The sequence below is a fragment of the Meriones unguiculatus genome, chromosome 2 (genome assembly GCF_030254825.1).
Source record: "Meriones unguiculatus strain TT.TT164.6M chromosome 2, Bangor_MerUng_6.1, whole genome shotgun sequence".
Lineage (NCBI taxonomy): Eukaryota > Metazoa > Chordata > Mammalia > Rodentia > Muridae > Meriones > Meriones unguiculatus.
In genome coordinates, this window is record NC_083350.1 from 10270989 (window position 1) to 10276862 (window position 5874).

Genomic DNA, 5874 nt, shown 5'->3' on the forward strand with positions numbered 1-5874 from the left:
GAACTCTGGCTGGCTGATTCAACTCAGCTGTTCTTGCTCAAAACTCCTCTCCAAACTGACTGATTCCAGCTGGCTTCGCTCCTCTTCTCACTGAACTGCTCTTCTAGGGAAAACTGCCTCTGAACTTCAAAAACTGCTGAACTTCACCAAACTGTACTGTATTCCTGAAGTAGTCTACTGTACTGTCTCCACAAACTCTATCAATTTTTTCTTTTCTTTTCTTTCTTTTTTTTTTTTTGCACTGCTTTTAAGTAGCTTCTTTTTTCCTGTCTGTTCTCCTGAGAGTTAGGTTTATCCTATCTCTGGATTCTCTGGATAATTCTGTTAAATCTGTCTCTGACTTGTTACTTTGTTTGGGATTAAAGATGTGTGCTGAATTCCAGTCAGAGGGATTAAAGGCCTGTCAAATCTATATTGTAGCCCAACGGATTTAGGGTGTATATGATGGGCATGTTTGTATTCCACCCAGATCACACAGAGCTAGGTCTTTTGATGTGATCCCTTATCAGAACAGCCATGTTGCTGGATTAAAATTCCTCTACAAAATGTATTGTGAAATAATCATTACACATGTGATCAAGAATCAGAAGAATGCTATACATGTGGATTTTTCAGAAAAAGAGTTCTTGCTTTGGTGAAATTTCTGGGGAGGATTATAATTTGAAGTGGGGATTTCTTCAACCTGTAATACCAGAACAGACCACATAGAGCACATATAATGCACTTTCAACAAAGACTGACATTAAAATATAAAGATCCAGAGGCAGTGAGATAAGAAAGTTAGAGGGGCCAGGAGAAGTGTCCACAAACAAAACAGCAAAACAAAAAACACAATTAAAACCCAAACTAACAACAACAAAAGACAAACAAACAATCTAAACAAAACAAAACACAGCTCCCAGAAGTCCTAAAAAACCTGTGTCCATCATCACATCATTTAAGAAGCAGGGATAGATTGGTGGGTGACATCAAAGATGAAAAAAGTAAGAATCTTCAGGGAGATGCAGCTTTAAACAGGTTGTTTCTGCAGATCTGTTCAGATGGTTCTGATGAAGGCAAACACGTCATGAACTTCCAGAGTCTGAAGTGCAGTCTTGAGTATTAACTGGTTTAATGAAGGTGAAAGAAAAGTTGAAATCAGTCCCCCAATGGAATGGAAACAGTAATAGAGAAATTAATTTGCTAAAAACTGTCTCACAGTACTTGAAGTTTCTTTCTTAAACACACACACACAAACACATACACACATAAATACACACAATATGGACTGGAGAAATGGCTCATCAATGAAGAGTACTGACTGCTCTTCCAGAGAACCTGTATTCAATTCCCAGCACCCACCACTACTTTCTCTAACTCCAAGACCTGACACCCTCACAACAGACACACATGCAGGCAAAACACTAATTCACATAAAGTAAAAACACATTTGTAGAACCCACAATCAATGTGGGTTCATCGGCAGAGAAAACGTGTTCGTTGACAGTTTGTTACAGAGAAAACGTGTTCATTGACAGTTTGCTACAGTGAAAACGTGTTCACTGACAGTTTGCTACATACATAATGCATTTTAGTTATTGCCACCTGTGATCCTCTTAGACTGTCTTAGCCCCTTTAGCACTTCCTATCCTTTGTACAGTTTCCTCCTGTGCATTCATATCACCGTCTGTCAGTGACCTTTAGGGATACTAGATCCAAAGCCTAAGTCTCTGAGGTAACTCTAGGTTTTCTCCGTGCATGATCCTTGTTGGAATATTGGTCTCTGCAGGGTCCCCTGGGCCCAGTTTTTTTTTTTCTCTGTTGGCCTCCTTGTGAAGCTCCTGTTCCCTCCAGGTCTTTCTATCTCCCCCTTCTTCCATAAGATTCCCTGCACTCTGCCCAAAGTTTGGCTATGAGTATCACCAGCTGCTTTGATACCCTGCTGGGTAGTCTTTCAAAGGCCATGTGGTAGGCTCCTGTCCGCAGTCTTCTTCCACTTCTGATGTCCATTCTGATGTTTGCCCTTCTGAATGAGGATTAAGTATCTTCCCTAGGGTACTCATTGTTGTTTAGTTTCTTTCGGACTATAGATTTTAGTATGTTTATCCTATATTAAATGTATAATCAACAATCAAGAAATGGGACCTCATGGGAAACTGAAAAGCTTCTGTGAAGCAAAGGACATTGTAAACAAAATGAAATGGTGGCCTACAGGCTGGGCACCAACCCTATATCTGACAGAGGGCTCATATCCAGAATATATGAAAAAAATCAATGATGATAATAAATGACCATGAAAATGTGGGGAAAAAAAGAAATCAACAAGTTAAACACCAACAACCCAATAATCCAATTAAAAATGGAGTACAGAGCTAAACACAGAATTCTCAATAGAAGAATATCAAATGGCAAAGAAACACTTAAAGAAATGCTCAATGTCCTCACTCATTAGGGAGATGAAAATAAAAATGACCCTGTGATTTCATCTCACACCCATCAGAATGGTTAACATCAAAAACTCAAGGAATGATGGATGCTGGAAAGAATTTGGAGAAAGGGGAACACTCCTCCATTGCTGGTGGGAATATAAACTTGTACAACCACTTTGGAAATCTGGAGCTTTCTCAGAAAACTGAGAATACACATACCTCAAGACCCAGCTATACCACTCCTGGGCATACACCTGAAAGATGCTCCAGCATATAATAAGGACATTTGCTCAGCCATGTTTATAGCAGCTTTATTTGCAATAGCCAGAATCTGGAAAAAAACTAGATGTCCCTCAATCGAAAAATGGATAAAGAAATTTACATTTACACAATGGAATACTACTCAACAATTAAAAACAAGGAACTCATGAAATTTGCAGGCAAATGGATGGAACTAGAAAAGATCATACTTAGTAAGGTAACCCAGAAGCAGAAAGACACAAATGGCATATACTCACTTACTTTGATATTAGACATTTAAAGAATTTTAAAAGAATAATCACATAGAAGATAAAAAGATACATAAAGCAAGAAAATATATTGAAGACTTTAACAAGACAGTTTCCATAGAATTAAAATTGCTAAATTGAAAGAGAAAGCACAAATTTGGAGGAAAAGTTCATCAAAAAATTTGAAACAACAACAACAAAAAAACCTTGAAATATCTGGCATTAAATAAATGGATAATCAAATTTAAAAAAACACATCAGAAAGCATTATCAAGAATCACCTCCCCATGATGGGGGAGCAGCCTTACCAGGCCACAGAAGGAGACAATGCAGGTAGTCCTGATGAGACCTGATAAGCTAGGGTCAGATGGAAGGGGAGTAGGACCTCCCTTATCAGTGGGCTGGAGAAGGGCCATGGGAGGAGAAGAGTGAGGGAGGGCAGGATTAGAAGGGGCTGAGGGAGGGGGCTACAGCTGGGATACAAAGTGAATAAACTGTAGTAAATTAAAAAAAATTTTAAAAAGAACGAGTTTCAGGAATGGGGATAAGATGCATAACATAATACAAACACACATAAGAAAAATATAGAGAGGCATGAACAGTATCTATAAAAAGTCTAGAATACATTCAAGAAAATAAACCTGATAATTCACAACATACACAAAGGAGCAAAAATAAAATCAAACAGAATAGTCAGAAATTTTTATGAAATTATAGAAGAAAACTTTCCAAACTCAGAGAATAAAATGGACACCCATATTCAAGAGGCATTTGGAATACCCAATAGATGCTACTGGAAAAAAAAAAAAACTTTCTATGATGAGTCACCGGTAAAGATGCAAAAACTACAAAATAAATTACTAGAATTAGTATAAAAAATGCCAATGCACATGCAAAGGCAAGAATATCAGAACAACTTTCATCAGCAACCATAAAAGTCAGAAAAGAGGGCAATCATGTGTAACAATCCCTGAAAGTTAAGAATTGTGAACCAGAAATGCTGTGTGCCAACAGTGCTTTATTTCAAAATTGATGAATATATAAGGAAATTTCAAGACAAATATAAATTAAGGCAATTTATGACAATTAAGCCAGTACTGTAAAAATTCCTCAAGAAAAACCTTGCAGTAAGTAAGAAGATGATAGCCTTCTTCATGAGAACAGAACAATGGATTTGCTCCTTTAAAGGAACAAATAAACAAAGTAAGCAGAGCAGAATTGTAGAGCTGGGAAACAACTCTGTGCAATACAGCAAACCAGCAAACTCTTAAGGGAGAAAGAAAAAGAAGTATCCATAATCCAACAAAAGAAAACAATGCTCATCCTATTGTTAACTGTCAACTTGACAGGGCCTAATGTAATTTAAAAGGGCAACTGAGGGTTGCCCAGATCAAAATAGCCCGTGGGCAAGTGTAAGGAGAATTGTCATGACTATTATTTGATATAGGAGGGTCCAGTTCACTGTGAGTGGCGCCATTCCCAGGGAAGGTGGTGCTGGGCTGTCTAAGAAAGCTATCTAATCAAGGGTGTGTGAGAAAACTAGAAAGCAGTAGTTCTCTATGGTTTCTGTTTCAGGTTCTGTGTGATTCCTATTCTGATTTTTATCAATGATGGATGTAAGATGACCTTATTTTTCCTTAAGTTGTTTTTGGTCAGAGAATTTTTATCACAGCAACAGAAAAGAAACTGGAAAAGAATTTCCATAATAACCTTAATTGTAAATGGCCTCAATTCACCACTAAAAAAAATGCAGAGTAATTACCTGGAAAAAAATCAATTTTATGTTGTCGCTAAGAAATACATTTAGTATAGGCCCAGAAAAACTGAGTATCAAAGGATAGAAAACAATACACCAAGTAAATCGAAGCTGTAAATGAGCAGTTTTCACTATGACTATATCTGACCAAGTGGACTTCAAAACTGATTGAAAAAGTAAAGCAGAACACTGCATATTAATAAAGGGAAAATCTATCAAGAAGATATAGCAAATGAATGCATTCATATGCAGAACACTGGGACTACTGATTTCATAAAAAAAAAAAAAACACTAAAAAGTCACATAGGTCCTGAAATTAAAAATAAAAAAGTATGGAATGTCAATAACCTACTGTTATATTTAGATAAGTCTTCAAAACTAAATGGAAGCCAACAGCCTTTAGAGTTAAAGTATACTATGGATCAACTGTGCTTATTAGATAGATACAGAATATTCTACACAAGAGATAGGATATAATACTTCTTGTCAGTGGCACATGAAACTCCACTACTGATAAAATCGGAAGCCAGCCACAAATTGAGCATTAACAAATGAGATAGACAGAGTTGGGGGGAAAAAGGGAGAGGGTAAGGGTGAGGATAAGGGGTAGGTAGAAAAAGAGACAGGATGACAGTGGAATAAACATAGAATCAACTAAAAAAAAAAAACCCTGCAAAATCAAAATACTTGAAAACTGAGCAATATGCTTTCAAATGAACAGTGAGCCTTTGAAGCAGTGGTAGGCTTCTGTCCTGTTCCCTGTTTTCTCTCTCTTCTGATATCTATCTTGTTTGCTTTCTGAATGAGGATTTATCATCTTACCCAGGGTACTTCTTGCTTAGCTTCTTTAGGTATACAGATTTTAGTATGTTTATCCTATTATATGTCTAATATCCACTTATAAGTGAGTATATACCATGTGTGTCTTTCTGCTTCTGAGATACCTCACTCAGAATGATCTTTTCTAGATCCTACTATTTGCCTGCAAATTTCATGATTTCCTTGTTTTTAATTGCTGAGTAGTATTTCATTGTGTAAATATACCACAGTTTCTGTATCCATTCCTCAGTTGAGGGGCTTCTGGGTTGTTTTCAAATTCTGGCTATTACGAATAAAGCTGCTCCAAACATAGCTGAACAAACTCCTTGTTGTATACCATATTTTGGATATATACCTAGGAGTGGTATGGCTGGATCTTGGG

General features: G+C 37.0%; 1 pseudogene; it reads left to right on the forward strand.

Annotated features, from left to right (window-relative positions):
* The first annotated feature begins 545 nt into the window (after window positions 1-545).
* LOC110541262 (protein SGT1 homolog) lies at window positions 546-1166 on the forward strand (annotated as a pseudogene).
* The last annotated feature ends 4708 nt before the right edge of the window (window positions 1167-5874 follow it).